Source organism: Vespa crabro, chromosome 2 (genome assembly GCF_910589235.1).
Source record: "Vespa crabro chromosome 2, iyVesCrab1.2, whole genome shotgun sequence".
Taxonomy (NCBI): domain Eukaryota; kingdom Metazoa; phylum Arthropoda; class Insecta; order Hymenoptera; family Vespidae; genus Vespa; species Vespa crabro.
In genome coordinates this window covers 9,548,872-9,569,144 of record NC_060956.1, presented here as the reverse complement: position 1 = coordinate 9,569,144, position 20,273 = coordinate 9,548,872, and the positions used below count along the sequence as shown (strand labels likewise).

Below are 20,273 nucleotides of genomic sequence, written 5' to 3'. Positions count from 1 at the left end.
TTCAGGATCGTGTTGGATTTCTTCGTGAATCCTGATGATTAAAAAGAAGAAAACCGGGAATACGTGATCGACTTGGAGATAATTCGCGTATTTAATTGGCATTATGACCTTTTACAGTGGCTGAGATTTCATTGATTTCATTGAATTTATTTAAGTTTTCTCCTATTCTGTGATTTATACCGTTATTCCAGTTTCTTATATAAGCGATGTTCTATTTTATGCGATTACACGTCGAATATTGAAATTATTAATTATAAGAAATGAAGTTCTTTAGAATTGATTTCAAACAATTACTTCTTCGACGTTCGTTTGTGAAAATATTTTGCATGTTTTAATAATATCTCTATTATCGAATCGATTAAAATGTATTAATTATGAAGTTCTTTCAATTTTCTTTCTATTTTTGTATTTTTGTTCATTTTCCTTTTTCTGACAAAAAAGTAGTAATAGGTAATAAAAATATCGAATATTTAATTTTATTTTTCGAAAAGAAATCGTAGACCAGTCGAGTGAGACACAACGTCGTTATGTCTTTTTGATGGCTGGCATTGAAATTGGAAAACGAACTATTAAATGACTTCATCGAAGGAAAGGAAGGGACAAAATAAAGTCACGATACTTTGCCAAGCCACCTTTCTTCGTGATATTTCCGAATCGTCTACGAGGATGCTTTTATTTTCGAATAAAAATAATTCAAAGCTTTCGCCGGATTTTCGAGCAATTGAAAGGAGAGGAATATTGGTTACTGTCGTCAGGAAACATCTCGCAAATTAGATAATTAATTAAGTGATAAACTATGTACGACGTTGAAAAGAAATCACGAGATATTAAAATTAAAAATATTTTTTTCTTACTTTAATCTATATTAAACCATTATTCAAAAATTTGAGTAATACTTTATTTGACTAGTCTTATTTATCTAAGAGATAAAAGAAAAAATTTTTTCTCAGTTTCGTTATTCATAAAGTTTAAACAATAGAGATGAAACAATGCGTATAACCTTGGATTCGGAACTTTATAATGACCTTGTAAATGAATGTAATCTGATGCATAAAATCTAACTTCTCTAACACGTATTCATCGTGTTGCGCATTCGTATTTGCGTATGTGATTAGAAAGAAAAAGAGAGGGAGAGTTTAATGCGTAGTCGATGCGAAAGAAAGAGAAATTGATAACAATCTTAATTAAAATTAGATGGTTAATTTTCCAGTCACAATCTTTCGAAAATCGTTTCGAGAACTGTTGTTCCCGATTTGCATAATAGTAAAAATCTTTAAGAGCGCACTTTATATGAAAGGATACGTTATACGTGCGGTCGTTACTTACGCGATTTCATTAACCACCAACCTTGTTTATGAATGTATTTTCAACTATGTTATTCTCTCTCTCTTTTTTCACTTTATATTCCTTTTTTCCTTCTATTCTTTTAGTAAACGATCACGAAGCAACGAATTGCCTCCTTCATTCAAAATTCTTTTCGAATTCATAATTGTTTCGATCTTTAGTCATTGAATACGTTCGGTTTTCTAATCTACATTTATTTTTCGAAATTAATCTACATTTATTTATTGATCAATTTATTAATCGATTTTATACGATAAGTTTCTCGTATTTTGAAAACAAAGCATGTTAGTGCTTTCTCGACAAATAAATTCCTTTCGTGACCGTTCAGCCTTTAAAAGCGAACGCATTTAGAATTTCACTAGAATTTCACCATTATTTAGAGAAGCTTAAAAACTTTAAATCGCACTTTAACTTGGCAAGCTAAAGTTTTAAAAATGTGTATTGATGTTCGTTAGAATATTACATGGTATAACGAACACAATATTATGTCTTTTCTCATTATTAATTATTAGATAATTATTATATATATATATATATATATATATATATATATATATATATATATATATATATATACATTTAATAATCATTCTTCATTCTTTTTTCTTTAATTATCTGATTTTTATCTAATTGTCAATCCAATATATAGATTAACGAAGATCCAATAGATGTATCTAAAAATAAGATTAATTATATAATTAATTACAAATTGATAGTCTGTTATTTAGAAAATTAGAGAGAAAAAATGAAGATGATGATTCAGACGAAAGATTATTAGATTAAGAAAATAAGTATAGAAACGTAAATCTCGTAGAATAAGAGCGGTTCGATTTTGAAAACGAAGGAACATAGAAATTGGTTCGATCAGAATTTCTACCTCCAGTCTGGAATAAATGGTACAGCTTTGTCTCTCTATCTCTTCCTCCCTCTCTTTTTCTCTCTCTCTCTCTTTCTTTATCTCTCTACCTCTATCTCTCTCTATCTTTCTGCCTCTGGTCATTTTAGATCCTTTATACTGATTCCTTACCGCCATGAAAGACGTTTTCGATTTAATGAAAGGATCCTATCCCGAAGCGATTGTGACCATGTCCTTTTCATTCTGCCACCATACTCACGTAGAATCCAAACCCTCCCTGGTCGCATCCCAAACAAATATCAGGAACAGTCAATATTGATTTTGTCGCCGTTTTTCCTATTCTCTTCCTCTTTTCTCTCGGCCTCTCTCCTTTTCTCCTCCTCCTTTCTGTTTCTTCTTCTTTTCTATCTCTCAGAGAACGAGCAATGTCACACCGAGAAACAAGGCGTGCCAGAACAAATGAAATACGATAAAGCTTATTTCGAGCGTTCATCTTATTATTTAATCTTCGAGCGATTCGATAAATTCAATCAAAGTGATCACCTTCTATACATTATAATATATAACAATAATAATCTTCACGAAAATACTTTTCATATATTTGTTTTCATTCTTTTTTCTTTTTTGTTACTCTTTTGAAAAAATCAATCAGGCATTACGTTTTTGTAAATTTTTAATTATAGGAGAAAATAAAAAAGAAAAAGAAAAACAAAAAACATTTGATTTATTTACACGTACGTATACATACATATACATATACATATACATATACATATACATATACATATACATATACATATACATATACATATACATATACATATACATATACATATACATATACATATACATATACATATACATATACATATACATATACATATACATATACATATACATATACATATACATTACATATACATATACATATACATATATATATATATATGTAAGTTGCTTTTTATTTATAGAATTTATTTTTTTTTCTCGCCATTTATTATGGCAGACTTGTATGTACAAATCGACAGGGGAAAGAAAAAATGCGTTCATATGGTAATAAATTTTTCAAAAAGATAAAGAAGTAATGCGCTGGAAGCGTGAAATATCGCGAGGATTAATCCTTATCGTTCACGGTAGATTAAGCTTGCCAGCTTGTAATACGATATACTTTGACGCGTATAACGCAAGACAAATTGATACCCCACGTTCGAATACGTTTGAGAATAAAATGCTGTTCCTGCTGTTGTTGCTGCCTTTACTGTTACTACTGCTGCTGTTGTTGCTACTGTTGCTACTGCTTCTACTGCTGCTGTATTACTCGCGTATGACAACTTCAATTTCAATTTTCCGCCCTTCGACTACAAGCTGCACCATGCTTGGACTTCAATTGCGAACACGCTTATATGCACGATCATACGATATATTAAACGGACTACGTTGTTTTTATGAAAGACGCAAACGTGCTGTAGAAAATGAAATTTTGTCAAATTTTTTTTTTCTTTTTATATTCGTTTCATTTGATTATAAAATTACTGTATGTAAGAAGGGATATACCCTATGAGTCATCTATTACTGGAAATAGTGAATATCTCGATTAATTCTGTCAATAGAACAAAATTAAAAAACAAAAAAATATGTTTGGTTCGAAAAATCTGATATAGTAAAATTATGAATTTTTATTTAAAAGTTATATTTTCCGAAATATGGGGTACATCGATGTTTGTTTTTTTTTTATATAAAACTTGGCTATTTTGCGGGTATAAAAGTTTTAAAGCAGATTAAGATGAATTCAAAACAATATTAATATATACTACCGTTACAACTGTGAAAGAAAATATCAATTTTGAAAATTTATTGATAGATCTACGATATTAAAGATATTCAGTTAATTAAAGATATTTAGTGTTCTTTCTTTCTTTGATGAACTTGATGATCATAATATCAATTTCATTTTTCTATTCATCATCGTGAGAGATATTGACGTCTCTAATTTTATATGACTCACCTAATATATTTATAAGATTATCGTTTGAAGATGCAAGTATCTTGATGTAATATTATGGAGTAAAAATTTGTAGGATTTTAACGAAAGCAGCTCGTATTGATTCGATATAAAATATTTTAACGAGCTCGTGGAACAAATCCATCTCGTTGGTGGAATATATTAAGTCGATGCTGGAGCTTCAATTTCAATTTTCCATCTTTCGACTGCAGACTGCAGCTTGCATCGGGATTACTTCGGTCTCTGGGTTCGTGTTGCGTACATGTGTACGTGTGTACGTGTATACGTGAACATGGAATCGATGTTGAGCCGTCGCTGGAATGTGCCGGGACAATATTCGAGAAGGCTTTCTACCCTAATGGCTAATAAACCGAGCCTCCATAAATTTTCTCTTCCATACCCGCGTTCTCTGCTTCCCTCATTCGTCTTTTCGACCGATTTTACAGAACGAAAGCTGTGCGTTACGCGCGAAAGCTTTCCTTCACGACTCCTTGACTCTTCATTTAACATGGGAAATGATTTCACTGCATTTGATTTCTTTTTGACTGTGATTTTTATCTGAACAACGCGAAGGGAAAACCATTTTTCGATTTTCCACCTGAAGAATTGAGATGTCGAAAAATTATTTTTCGATTAGAAAATTCTTTGTATTAAATTTCACAGATTAACATAATTTTCTTGAAATTAATTGAGATCGAATAAATTTATAAAGAAAGATAAAAATAAAAATAAAAACAATTAATAGAAAAAAAATTAACTGGTTATATAAGATATTTATTTAAATAGAGTGGTATTCTTTCGATTTAATGTCAATTTAGATTTTCATTTTCTCTAAAAATTTCTAACGATATTTAAATCAATCGCTTCAACCTCAGGATCCTGTTCAATCGTGATGTCATTCAACGTAAGGAAGCAATTTAAAATCGCTGACCCTGTTTGCGTGGTTCGTCGGAATCACATTTTTATTTTTATCATTATCTCTCTCTCTCTCTCTCTCTCTCTCTCTCTCTCTTTCTCTCTCTCTCTTTATATATATATATATATATATATATATATATATATATATATATATATTTCTCTATTTCTCTCTTTTTCTCTTTTTTTGGAGAAAGACGTCTCTGATTCGTTTCCGATTCGATGAAAGTTCAGCGATGGATGGATCTTGGATTGAGAAACGGTGGTTGAAGGGAACGAAGAATTTAAAGAAAGAACGACGTCGGAACATTCTGGTTGCGGTCGTTGCATAAAGTCTCGATGAAATGCAAACGAGTGACTACAAAATATTGGGAAAGAGAGAAAAAAAATAAAAAAGGAAACAACGGGACTTATTTGTGTTTAGTTTTACGATACATCCTGACATCGAGAGGATTCTTGACTGTATCAAAAATCTGCGACAAAGTACAATTCTTTTCTAACAGTAGGCTGCTTCATAATTTACGCGGAAAGATTTTCGATGTCATGAAGAAGCTTTCATTGAGATTTTGAAAGTTAGGAACTCAATGTCTTACGACGGGTAATTTAGTCAGACGAATTTGTAGATTTTTTTGACTTACGGCCAACATTGATCTTTGAAGATTCTTGATCGTTTTAAGTGGCTACGTAATTATTATTTATTTATTTATTCATTTTTGTTTAATTAGTCACAATTTTGATTTAATGAAGATATGAGAGGGCAAGATTTGTTATTATTTTAATTATTTTATTTATTGTAATTATTTTAATTATTTTAATTATTAATTTTTATTTTTCTTCATTCTTACATTCGTTAATTTTAATTATCTCACATATACAATAAATTCCACTCATTCGTTTATCTCGGAAAGGATGAAAAAACGAAAATATTTTCCGCCTTCTATTTTAATTATTTTAATTATTAATTTTCAGTTTTTCTTAATTTTGACTTTCGTTAATTTTAATTATTTCACATACAAAATAAATTTCATTTTATTCGTTTATATCAGAAAGGTAAAAATTGGATATATTTTCCGCCCTCAAAAGCGAAACATTCCCTCTTACTAAAGTTTATTCGCTATTTTATTTCTCGCGTAGTTGAACGTATGTCAAAGTCAAATAAGAAGCGCTTCTGAAAGAAGAAGAGAGGGAGGAGAAAAAGGAGGAGGAGATGTAAGAGGTATGAGAGCGGAAGAAGCGGAGAGAAACAAACTTGTCGTTCTCGAAAGTCTTGCGAGTCTGTGCTCGCGTTCGCGCTTACACTCGCATGCATACACGAACAAGAGGAATTTCGATTTGGAAAATCTGGATTTTCCCGAGTGGTACGAATTGAGGAAAATGAAGCAAGTCAATTGTCAGGCCTTCCTTCCTCTCTTACTTATTTCCTTTCCTTTCCTTTTCAACGTCTATAACTTCGTGGACGGTGAACACGAGGACTCGGCGGACTTGAAAATCCGCGAAAACTTTGCAATTCAATATGGCCTCTCTCGACTACTTGGCCAAGTGCAAATGTGAAACCTCTATGTCCATTTTGGAGGAATATTTTTATTGGTATTTTACTGTAAATAGAAAGATGATAGAACATAGAATTCATCATAAGTATTTCAAAAGTAATTCGATAATAAAAAATACTATTTTTATTTATTCAGCATTTATTATGTATATATATATATTTATATATATATATATTATATATATATATAATTAATATTATATATATAATATATATTATATATATATATAATTAATATTATATATATAATATATATTATATATATATATATATATATATATATATATATATATCTCAAGCTAGTACTTTTATTCGTTTAAGATTTATTATATATACAGGGTATTGATAGATGTCCGAGAAAATATTTTGCGACCGGTTGAAATTATAAGAAAGTTTATTAAGAAAAATTTTATTAGTTCTTAGTCACACACAAAGTGCATGTTAAATATTTTTATTTTTTTATTTTTTGTTTAATCGCGACTTTTTCAAATTATGAAAACTAATATAATTTTTCTCTTTTTTTTTTTTATAAATAAATACCTATAATTTTTTCTTTACATATTCATTTAATATATGGTAATGATTATTTGCAATCGAGATCATATTTAATAAAATATTTCTATTATGGATTGTTCATGAGATAATTAACATTTTAGTGATTGAAAAATATTTTATTTTCTTTTTTTTCTTTTTTCCTTGATATGAAAAATATTTATTTATATTTTAATATCTAAAATGTCGATTATCTCGTAAATGATGTATAGTAGCAATTTTTTTCCACATGTAATTTTAATTGCAAATTATCATTATTATATAAATATGCAAAAAAAAATTATAAGTAGAGATATATATATAATTTTTTTTTTAATAAATTTTCTTATAACTTCAATCAATTGCGAGATATTTGCTCGAACATTTATGGACGGTCACTTTCTGTATTTAAATTTATATATATACATATTTAATATTTTATTACAACAGAATGGAGATTAAAATAGATTTAATATATACATAATATAATATATTATAAACTTATTACAATATATAAATACATATATATGTACAGTATATAATATACATATACACTCGTACATACGATTTTATACGTACAGTATAATATATATGCAAAATAATATATTATAAATTATATTACAAGCCAATATAGAATTATTATAATCATTATAATATACTTGGAAAGATTTTAATATTTTTTTTTCTTAAAATATATTATTTTATAATATCAATATATTATAAAATAGTATTTGAGGAAATATGCTTAGTTACTACACGGTTGTGAAATTTTAGTTAAGAATACTCGACTTCATTTTATCCGAAGGAAAAACGAAGAGTAAGGAAACAGGGAAAAAGAGAAATAAAGAGACAGACAGACAAGGAAGGAGTGAATTCCCGTTGCCGAGTCCACGTACGTACGACCCTTTTTTCCCCGTTTCCAGTTGGAAAGTATACACTCTTAACAATGAAACTGTTTACCGAGATATTCCACAAATCGTCGCTTTTCCGTTGTGCCGATTGTCGAGCTTCTTACAGAACGCGTTAGTAATATAAATTTATTCCTATTGATATTTTGCAAAAAGGAAAAAAGAAAGAAAAAAATTATAAATGCCTTGTAACGTGAAATAATGATCAAAAGTAAAAAGTATATTACTTAAAATGATTTTCGAAGAACTCGTTCTTTTTTCTCCATTTTTAATTCGCTTTTTGCTTTGCTATTATTCATTTATTTTATTATTCGAAAGATAAATAATATATTTATTGTATTAGTAACGTTGAGAAAAATTATAAATTTTGAAAGTCAAGAATACCCAGAAACTGGAGTAGTTATTATTTTCTTCGTTTTTGCTCGACTCATGAATTCTTGTAACATTTCCATGGAGGCAATCCTTGTTTGCTTCGTGGATTCTTTTTAGATCTTTAAGAATAGAAAAAAGATAAAGAAAAATATAAGAAAATGAAGATAAAGAAGAAAGAGAAGAAAGAATACAGGAATGAAAGAGAATGTGGTATTTTGCAACAAAAAAGCAGAAAAACGAAAGACGTCGCATGCAGAAAATCTTAATCTATGTGATGCTTTGTTTATCCCGTAAAAAATTTTGCGCTCTTTCGTTTTATGCGTTCTTGAAAAAAAAAAAAAAAAAAGAAAAAGAGAAAGAATCCTTTATTATTTTTGTAGATTTTCACTCAGAGAGCAAATAATCTTTACTTCTCTTACCTTTCTTTTCTTTTCTCTTTATTATTTTTTCTTTCTTCTTTTTTTTTTTCATAGCTTCTATGCACTTTTCCAAGTTATACGTACTTAAACATTTTTTCTTTTTAATCGCGTTGAAGTGCATCCTACATTTGCTTTTTCATGATCGTGAATGCACCTTTGTATGCATTGTTTTATGCAAGACTTCTTATAGCTCAACATATAATTTTACGCGAGACTTGGATGGAACTTTCGTTTGACTGAATTAGAAAAAATTCTATATATTTCTCTCTCTTTCTCTCTCTCTCTCTCTCTCTCTCTCTCTCTCTCTCTCTCTCTCCTCTTCCTCTTTTTTTTTTATTTTACAGATTGTTTAAGGTTATTTCAACATCGTCGGTCCTTAGCGGATATTGATATTAATTAAACATGAATAACGTCAATTTATATGGAAATTTTATTTTTATCACGAACTTTACAAGCTTTTGGTAATATTTTAACTTTTTTTTAAATATCCTAGCATGAAAAAATAAATCCACGTAAATATGATATCTTTTTAAAATTAGCGATCTTTTTTAAACTTCATTTCTTTATTCTTGAAGACAATGTCCTTATTCCTTATTTCCTTAATTTATATATAATGCTAAATTTATCCTTACTTATCTTAATATAGTCTTTATTAAAAAGATTTTTATATAACAGGTATAATGTGCTCTGTTTTCTATTAGAATTTTGTTATATTTACGAATTTACATAAAAAGAAATTTATTGATATGAGAGATATGGTATTTTATACAATTTATTGATAATAGGATCATGTTTGATGTCAGAAAACATGTAGAGAGAAATTCGAAATATTTCTAATTAATTAATTTATTTATTTTTTCTTATAATGAAGATAAATATGGTAAGATTAAATATCTTCTTTCACAAAAGATTATTACTTAATAAATAAATTAATATCCCTGAGATCGGACACACTCGATCTCGTGCTAAATTTCTTGAGAATGTGTGTCTATATATAGTATAATAAAACTATGTGTCAAAACTTCTGGAATGTATTCCTCTTATGCAGAGAAGAAAAATAGGTCCTATCAACGTGGATCCGGAAATGCTTAATTTCTGAGTTATAAGATTTCCGTATATAATCTTACAATTAGTACATTGCAATCCGCCAAACCATAAACGAAATGTGTGGACGTGAATGCATTCATTTGTATACATTGTTTCATTAATATAATAGAATGAATAATACATAGATATTCAATACGTAAAACTCTAACAATACCTAACAAAATTCAAAAATACGATTTCAATACATATTACCCTAGGAATTTGGGAGTGCATTCGGAACTTAATGAGGCCTGTATTCAACCAGGTGGACATTTCGAATATTTCATGTAAGGGAATGTCAACAGAATGTATCATAATAACAGCATAATTGACTACAATATATTAACATATATTGTATTACATATAATATGGAATAAATATAATTAGACTATACTCTAATTATATTCATTCTATATAATAATCAAGTATATCACACTTGAAAATCTTATAATTTAGAAATTAAACATTTCTAGACTCATGTTGATAGAATCTATATTTTTTTTTCTCAACATGAGAGGAATGAAGTTTTTTTTGAAATTTTTTCATGTGATTTTGTTATATATATATACATATATATATATATGTATATATATATGTATACATATACATATATATATATATATGTATGTATATATGTTGTATGTATATATGTATGTATGTATGTCTATGTATATGATCGATTTAATTGCTGCGGTCGTTAAAGTCGAAGTGACCCTAAGAGGCTTTCAACGAATAGGGGAAGTCGAGATGCAATACTCTCAACTCCAACATCAAATTTAATCATAACGTGAATATATTGAGATCGATTATGTTTGATCAATCTTTCAACTTATTTCACTTTTTAGTTATTTATATACGCAGAAATATAATCGGATTGAATTTATGCTAATGAAAATAAACTCATGGAATAGAGAATATAACGTCAATGATGTTTCCTAGATGCATTATAAATATTATCGAAAAATATTACTTCGAACTTCCCTCGAAGTAGTGTGACGAGTGAACAATACGAAATGATACGTGTATAAATACACAAATGTAAACGCCAGGACAATGCATTGAAAAGTCGTACAGTGAATACGCATAGAAGTTTTGCGTATTCAATTAACATAATTAAATGATTTTTTAAAAAGAAAATCTACTCAAAAATTTAAGTTCATAGATTTGAAAAAACATATATATTTATACGTAGTAATATAATAAAATAATGTAAAATAATATAAATAATATAACATATAAATAATAAATAACATAAAATAAAAATATGTGTATTACATTCAAATTTCAAAACCCTTGAAAATTCTTTGTCGAAATTTGTTCCATGATTAGATGATTTAAAGCAATAAAACAATCTTATCCTTTATAATTTTAATCGACTATCCTTCTTGTGACTAATATAATTAACAAGACTAGACCTTTAGTCTGATAATAATCGATATTACATTTTTACATTATAGCCTTTATGTCTCAAAATTATAAATAAGATTATCATTATTTCAATAAACAGTTCGTAATCTACCAAATCAACAATATTTAGTACGTGTAACCTAAAAATGAGCGCAGGTTAGATAAAATTATTAATAAGACTATCCATAAACATTTTAATCGATACATATATGTCCTTCTAAAATCATTTATTAATTATGACAATTATTAATTCAAACATGTACATTTTTATATGAAATGTTTGAAAAAAACATGAATGATTGGAAGATAGTAATACAGTTTGTGATCTAATAGTAATAAATTGAAATGATAGTAATAAAGTTTGTAATAAAGTTTGTTCAATCTCGATTTTGAAAAGAGATAAATAGAGAAATGCATAGAGAGAGAGAGGGGGGGGGGGAGAGAAAGAGAGAAAGAAATAGATGTGAGAGAATATTCTTAAGATCGAAGGTTATATATCGTCAACGTATCGGATCGAATATATGCATATGCAGGGGTCTCGAGTATGAACACTCGAAATATCGATGCTGCTCGTCGACCCCAACGACGGCTCTTTAAATTGAACGAACGTGTTCGATGTCGACGAGTAAATGATCAGCATTGGATGGAACTGTGTTGGTTGACTGGCTGGCTGGTTGGCTGACTGGTTGGTTGGCTGGTTGGTTGGTTGGTTGGTTGGTTCTGTATTTCGTCGAAGAGGAGTCGAGAGAGAGATAGAGATAGAGATAGAGAGAGAGAGAGAGAGAGAGAGAGACAAATAGAGAGAAAGAGATGAATAGAAGTAGAGGAAAGGCAGACGAGAAGGGGAGAATTCAAGGCAGTGGTGGGCCAGTCGAAGGCGCTTTTCAATATGAAAGTCGACATTCATCCTATCATGGAAAGGTATCGATGTCATATAAACAATAACAGAAACGAGTCCTGGGTGATGCCTTGTTTATTAAAGGTTTTGAGAATTTCCAAGCGACAGTAAATCGTTGACGTTGCAGGATACACCCGCGTTTTTTCCTTGTGATAGAGGCTTTTCGATCAGTATATGTATATATACATATATATATATATATATATATATATATATATATATATATATATATATATATTTGATTATGGATATTTCATTTACACATTTTATTTTCTTGAGAATTTATTATAAAAATTTGTTTTCTTATTTCGTTTCGCTATATTATTATTAGGATTGATAGGATTTAATAGAACTTTTTAACGACTATTAATTTTATTAATTATTGATGAAAATGTGAAGAAGGGATTGGTAATAAAACATGAAAAAAAACATTTTTACGAGATCGCTAATGTTCTGACGTTTCGTTGTTCTATTTACGTATGATGAAGGAAATACCACCGATTCTCAATAAATCATCGTTAATTAGAAGAACGCTTACGTTCTATTTACGTTCGGACTATCAACAGATTAAATTTATCCGTTCGTATTCCATATAAATCATTTGTTACATTCGTTTATATTTATGTAGAAGTAAAGCACTATTAGAGAAATTCTTTTTATTATATAAATGATCGGACATCTAATTTGGGATATCTAAATATCTCTGTTATTTATGATTTTATTGAAAAAATCTTTGAGAAAAAATTACGCTATTTGAAAGGAAACACGTAAGGATAAGAATTTTCTTTTTTTAAGGTCATTTTTTTAAAGAGATTGCGAGGTAATCATTATTTCTTTTTTTTTTGTTAAATAGAATCGTATATTCTTTATCACGTTAGTCGATCTTAATTCTGTATAAAAATGTATTAATTCATTTATATGAAAAATCTATTTATACAAAAAACCCATTTATACAACAAAATTTTTATTTACAATTTTAATATTTTTAAGATTATATACACATTTATTAAAATGTAGTCAGAGTATTAGTAAGTAAGTAGTATTAGTAAGAGAGTGAGTTTTTTAATAATATTTAAATTAAAATATCTATTAAATTAAAAATTTTTCAACACATACATGGGTTAATACTTTTTGATAGAGAATGTGAAGTCGCTTCGACTAATGCATTAAAAAACATGAGTCTACTTGAAAAAAGTGATTACTTCGAAATCTCTTTAAACAAATGACCTTGAAAAAAAATTATCTTATGTCATAAATAGCGGAGGTATTTAGCTGTTGATAAAAAAGTACATATAAAAAATATACATGATAAATTGTAAATTTAATTATTACATTTGGTCTCTCCATTTTCACTTAATAGATGATATATTATTAGAACTGTTTATGTATTTGCCACACCAAACGAGGATTTAAGATTCTAATGAAACTAACCTATTTCCAAAAATAACTCACAATTACAACTTTGTTAGAGTATGTACATACATATTTCAATTATAGTTCGTTTAAACTCTTGGAAGCTGGGTAAACGTATTTGTTGTTATACATATATGCATGTATGTCTATCGAAAATCTATAATATATTCATACAATTTTTATTATATTAAAATGTTATTTAATTTTTATAATTTTGATCTGTGATTATTAAATTCTATCGAATTCTATTAATTCTAATTTTATTTAAGCCAATTATATAATTGATCATTTAATTTTTTTAAGATTAATTCCATTTAAGATAATTATATAATCGTTTATTCAATCCTATTAAATATAATTTTATTTTAGTTTTAATACTCATCATAATTCTTTTATCGAAAAAAAGAAGCATATAAATTTTCGTTAAAAGAGAAAAATTCTGCTTTCGTGATTTTGATCTATAAATTTTTCCTACCTTCCAAATGGAAGGTACTCGTATCGAAGATACGCGGAACGAAAAGTAACGCGTTTCCGTACACACAGATACACTACTCTATACTTAGATCATATGTGTGTCTTACTTTCGTAATGTTACGGTTTCGAAGATTTAAGTACCACTTAAGTTTCACTGCATTCTCGATCTTGTTGACGCGTTTGTATATAACCACACATACATGCCTACAATATGATACGCATACTCAAGTTACTTGTAGATATTCTGTTGACATACCAGTACACGGAAAACAGTATGCTTTCCTTGAATAGTTTCGTCGAAGATGTTATCATTTAAATTTCCTTGTAATTACTAAACTTCATAATTTATACATTTTATGCAGATTGAATTTTACATTTATTGGAAAGACAAAAAAAAGGAGAAGAAGAAAACATGTTAATTAGTTTATTTTGTATAATCTTTCAATATAACTCAATAAAAATGCATGCGAAATGTATATTAGTTTTTAATCGAAGGTTCATTATGGTTAACTTAATCTCTATATACATAGATCAGAAGATCGTGAACTTTATATAAAAAAGAAAAAAAAGAAAAAAATAGAAAAAGGAATGAAAAAAAGAGGAAAGGAAAAGAAAAGAAAAGAGAAGAAAAAAAATGAAGTTACATGGTGAAACGATTTAGCTCGGTCGATAAGCTAACATCGTCAGAGCATGTTCGTTCGAGTTTAAACGATAAATTGCCGCTATCGTTATAAACCGTAACAATTAATTCTGTAATTCGCGTAGTCGCTGAGGTAAAGCTCTAATTTATTAGGTCGAATTCTGGCATCGAATGTCATCACCATCGAAGATAGATCTACGCTTCGTGCGACATAGGTCATTGACATCGAAATCTATAATCGATTCGATGGAATAAGCAAGGGGTTCTCGTGTAAATAAGATCGATCGAGTAGATCGGATAGATTAATAAGATGCTCATAAAATTGAATAGAGCATGAACGATAAGTTATTATGTTTTCTAATTACTCTAGAAATATCTAACGATAATAGATAATATCGAAATAATTGGATATATAATATCATTGGAATAATCGGACGAGCGTTGTTATGTATCTTATAACTGGAGTCGGACTAAAGGATAAAATAAAAAAAATTCTACTTTTTGAATTTAACAACGGAAATAAAAATAAACGAGAAATTTGCGTTATTAATGCGAATGAACATTCCTGTCGAGTTTTACTCGAGTTTTTTATCAGTTTTATGCAATTTTTCAACATTCATTTTGATTTGACTTCGATATTTTCGAGAGCCTCTCCTAGCTGTGAAGTTTGGTGAATGGCTATGGTTCATGAAGTCGTATCGTATAAAACGATAAGTCAGGATAATCCACGTTTAACACTTATTAGGGAAACGGGAGGGAAATTGGGATTTCTATAGTAATCCAATAACCATCATAGAGGAAATCGATATGTGCCTTATCGATCGATAAGAACGTTGCCAGTATCATCAATTTAAGCTGCTTCAAAGAAGATATGCAAGTGCTCTCTTTTCAACTCTTTCCTTTTCTCTCTCTCTCTCTCTCTCTCTCTCTCTCTCTCTCTCTCTTTCTTCGTTCTTGTTTAGCAGATTTTTTAAATGACGTATCACGGTACTGTATAACATTATTTTTTACAACTCGTTTTTCGTTAGAAATTTTTCTACATCAAATCGTCCCTTTATTCTTTTGATATTGGATAGACTCTAGACAAGTTGGAACATGACGTTAAATTCTTTTCTTCTTTCGTCGTAAAAGATCACATTCTATCTCTCTCTCTCTCTCTCTCTCTCTCTCTCTCTCTCTCTCTCTCTCCCTCCCTCTCTCTCTCTCTCTCTCTCTCTCTCTCTCTTTATCATTTTCGTAAGCATCTCTTCAGCACGCAGTGCTTTCAAAAGCCATTTCGTTGTAACTCAATGGTAATTCGACGATAACGAGTTTGTAACATAAAAAAGCGACCAAACCTTGTCCGACGAACTTTGAGATTGGATAATGTTTTAGGGGGATGAAAAGGACCGATATGGTTGTAGTAAACATGAGAAAGAAAGTATAAGAACGCGCGAGAGAGAGAGAGAGAGAGAGAGAGAGAGAGAGAGAGAGAGAGAGAGAGAGAGAGAGAGAGAGAGAGAGAAACAGAGCGAGAAATAGAAGATGGCAAAACAACATCGTTTACGTCGATTAATTTTCACTGATGCGAAAATTTTTAGTCGATTCATACAATTATTGTATTAAAAAACTAAATGTAATTTGATAGTATATGTAAACTGAAGGTTTCAATGAAAAGAGAAGTGCGGCAAGCAGTTATGCTTTTCTATATTAAAGATCGAAAATCAGAAATTTGTTCATAAAACTTTCGCTCATATTTTTCGAGTTGCTTTACCTTATAATTTTTAAAAAATTAATATTTTTTGTTTTGTCTATTAAGAATTTATAAAAGAATTCATACACAGGTTATATTATCTAACTTGACCACTTTGTATTTCTGTTGTTTATAGATAGGAATATGTTCCATGGTATTTTTTTTTCGAGATTATTCTTATATTTATCTTGAGATATGAAGGTTATCTTTTTTTGTTCCTTCTTTTATATGATATAATTTAGTTACTATAGTACGATAACTTATTTGAAAAATAAATTCATAATTATGATTTAAAAAATCACGTTTGAATAAGATAAATGTAGAGGTCCTGAACTTCTATGCGTATTACTAATATATATTAAATAGATAAAATAAAAAAAAATTTTAATTGTATATTACCATTAAATGTTCCATAAATTATAATAAATGTTCGATATATTTTTTTATCATCAAGATCTTAAAAAATATTAAAAGTGATTTACAAAATAACAAATAAATTTGCTAAAAATTTTATTCTACCAACAAGATAAAGTCAGATATATTTTATTATATTTTCATTCAAATAAAATAATAAATACGACTAATTAAGGATACGTACATATTTAATCAGTATAAAAATACTAATTAAATATTTCATTTATCGGTAGTGTACATACACGGCTTACTTACAGTAGGAACTCGATTCGGTACATCCTAACTTGTGATTTGCTTACATCATCGGTGTGATACATTTTAGAAGCGAAGTCAATTAATACGGATTAACTGAGTTAGAATTTCGAGCATGTTCATTACACTAAATCCTCCATTATCCGAATGTATCACTATTTAAATGTACTATTACCCTAATAATCTATATTTCCATAGAATATTACGTTATGTTAGAAGTAATGTCGAGATTACTCTATATAGATTCATGAGTTTCAATAATGTTTTAAGTTAATATATTTATTATAAAGAAAAAAAAAAAACAAAGAGAAAAGGAAAAATAAAGAAAAAGAAGAAAGAAAGAAAAACGTAATAATGTAAAATGGTTAGAAATAACTAACGTAAATTTTCCTCAACATTCTACATTCTCGTTAGTAAAGTAGAAAAACTTTTAATGATGTATACGATTCGAAATTAGCCTTTCAAAGGAATAATATTAAATATTACATTAAGAAACTACTTTTTTTTTCCACCTGCTAAAAATACATTACAATCCATTGGTACTTGTGATAATACGCTGATGTAACGAATAGAGATGAGCATATCGTTTTTCCATGCCTGCGGCACCAATAGATTCGTGTAACGTTACCCGTGTCTTTCTACATACGTTTTGGACGCATATGCGTGATCCGTTATCATCGTTTCCCTTCATGGCAATTTCTGTGATGTATGATCGCACTCTCACGCGTCGCTCTCTAACGTTTGTTGGAAGAAACTCCGAAGCCAAAAAATCTATTTTTATGGTGCGACTATCTATCGTCATAGCAACCTTGTAACTCTATGAAATCGAACTATAGGTATATTATTATCGACCTGATAGAATGACAAATATCGTGCTTGCATTAATTCAAGAAATAACTTGGAAATAACCGGAAAAATTAACACTTATAATTCTATTTTTTATTATTATTAAAAAAGACAAAATTATTTAATGTGGTAAATATAACATAATTTGTAATATTATAACTATACTATATTAATACTATATTAATAAGATGATATTAAATATATTAATATTATTTAATATATAATAATATACTAAGTATATGATATTTACAACTTAAAATAACATAAATCTATAATATGATAATTATATTACTACAGATATTATATCTACTTTCTGATAATATACTATAATAATTGTAAGTAATGACTTATATTTCGGATATGAACTAACAATTAATTTTGTAGCGAAAAAATAAAATAGAATATAAAAAATACAAATATATGAGCTCTCGACATAAAAACATATCCACATGTTATAATAAATTAAAAGACTTGTCAAGATTGACAATATCGATATTGATAATGCTTTTTCCAATCTATTAACAAACCGTTATCGCATTATTGTAATTTATGATTTACGTTATTCCTTTTTTCCATGAAATTTACGTTTGTAATTTACAATTCGAAAGAAAATCAAAGAGTACCTTTAATTACAATAAAATTGCTCTGCCAAATTTAGAGACACACACAGGTAGCGTTTATTAAATTTATAATTGCGAGCGAAAGCTTTATCCGTGCATTATAAATATTTCGCTTATGTTGCCAACAAATGTTGCGACCAGTTTCGAAATAATATAAATAGGTGAATGTCTCTCATATAACATGCCTCGTAACGAGTAAAATTTCCCGAAAGGAAAGTCATTCGTATAATTGGAAGGAAACTTTTGTCGTGATTAGTTGTTATAGCATTGAATCAAACTTCGATTATACCTATTTGCGTGTTCGTTAAAATTTAATGCAACCATTTTCGTCTGAATGCTATTTTAATGAATATATATATACGCATGGAAAAAATAGATCATTTAATTGCTTTACGTATTATTAAAATTAATTTAATTGCTTTACGTATTATTAAAATTAATCGTTATAATAGAAATTAAATTAATCGTTACAAAATTTATCAGTGCAGCCACTTCATTTATCGAATCATTTTATTATAATTTCTATCACATTTTATCACAATATATCTTACTTTGCCGATATCATTCTCAAAAAAAAGGATCGCTATAAAATGAAAGGAGCTTTGGCAATATCTTTTGCAACGCGATCATGTCTAGGTTTACCTGACTTTCAGTCGAGACGACGCCGGTCCCATGGGATTTTAGTTTCTAATCCATCAATGGCGAAAGAGCCGAAGAGTAGCGATATTTCTCGTCTCACGTAGAGTCATCTTTCGTTATCACGTCGCGATATAATCGTCAACATTGGAGATACGCTTTCATTTGGGATAAATTCATCCTATATTTCTCTCTCTCTCTCTCTTTCTCTCTCTCTCTCTCTCTCTCTCTCTCTCTCTCTCTCTCTCTCTCTCTCTCTCTCTCTCTCTCTCTCTGATACACTGATACCATCACCCCTCTAATCGATAACACATCTCCATGCGTAGGTAATGCATCGTATACGTATAAACGAACACTCATACATATATCAACATTTACGTACGTGTATCATACATATAACAGTGCTCGCGAATACGGGTGGATCAATCCGGATTAATTGAGTTACAGTCCGTGGTTTTGTGGGCAGCTAACGACCACAGGAATATATCCGCGGCTTCCAAGCTGGGTTTGTGGACTTCTCTAATACGAAAGGTTGCCACCTTTGGCGTTATTCCTACTATAGGGGATATTCTTGCCAGCCACGATTCAGCCAGTACGAATTGAACACTATCTTCTAAGCACGATATTTTGAAGTCGAAAAAGAGAAACAGAATTCGACTGCTTTGATGGATTTACGTAATTACTTTCTTTGGGTTTTGTTGACAACAATAAAAAAAAGAAATATCGTTTATTCAATGAAAAGATAAAAAAATGTTCAGAATTCATCTTTTTAGTTAAAAAAAATTATTTATTATATCTATTCATTTATAATGTCATTTTATATCCTTTATAATGTAACATTTTAAATTAGATATTTATATTTTTTTTTTAAATTTTACTTTATTTTTTTATTATGAAATGAATTGTTAGTTTATAACTTATGCCTTTTCTTTCACATTTTCTTTTCGCATCGGTCAGAA

General features: G+C 28.8%; 2 protein-coding genes across 2 annotated transcripts in view; both read left to right on the top strand.

Annotated features, from left to right (window-relative positions):
* Positions 1-20,273, top strand: part of LOC124421713 (prolyl 4-hydroxylase subunit alpha-2) — a 309,909-nt gene that overhangs the window by 12,753 nt on the left and 276,883 nt on the right. The window lies entirely within an intron of this gene.
* The window catches only part of LOC124421716 (von Hippel-Lindau disease tumor suppressor), a 55,573-nt gene continuing 43,334 nt past the window's right edge, over positions 8,035-20,273 (top strand). Inside the window, exon 1 of the mRNA XM_046957222.1 lies at positions 8,035-8,089. The gene's annotated coding sequence lies outside the window, so the exon portion shown is untranslated. The remainder of the gene's footprint in view (positions 8,090-20,273) is intronic.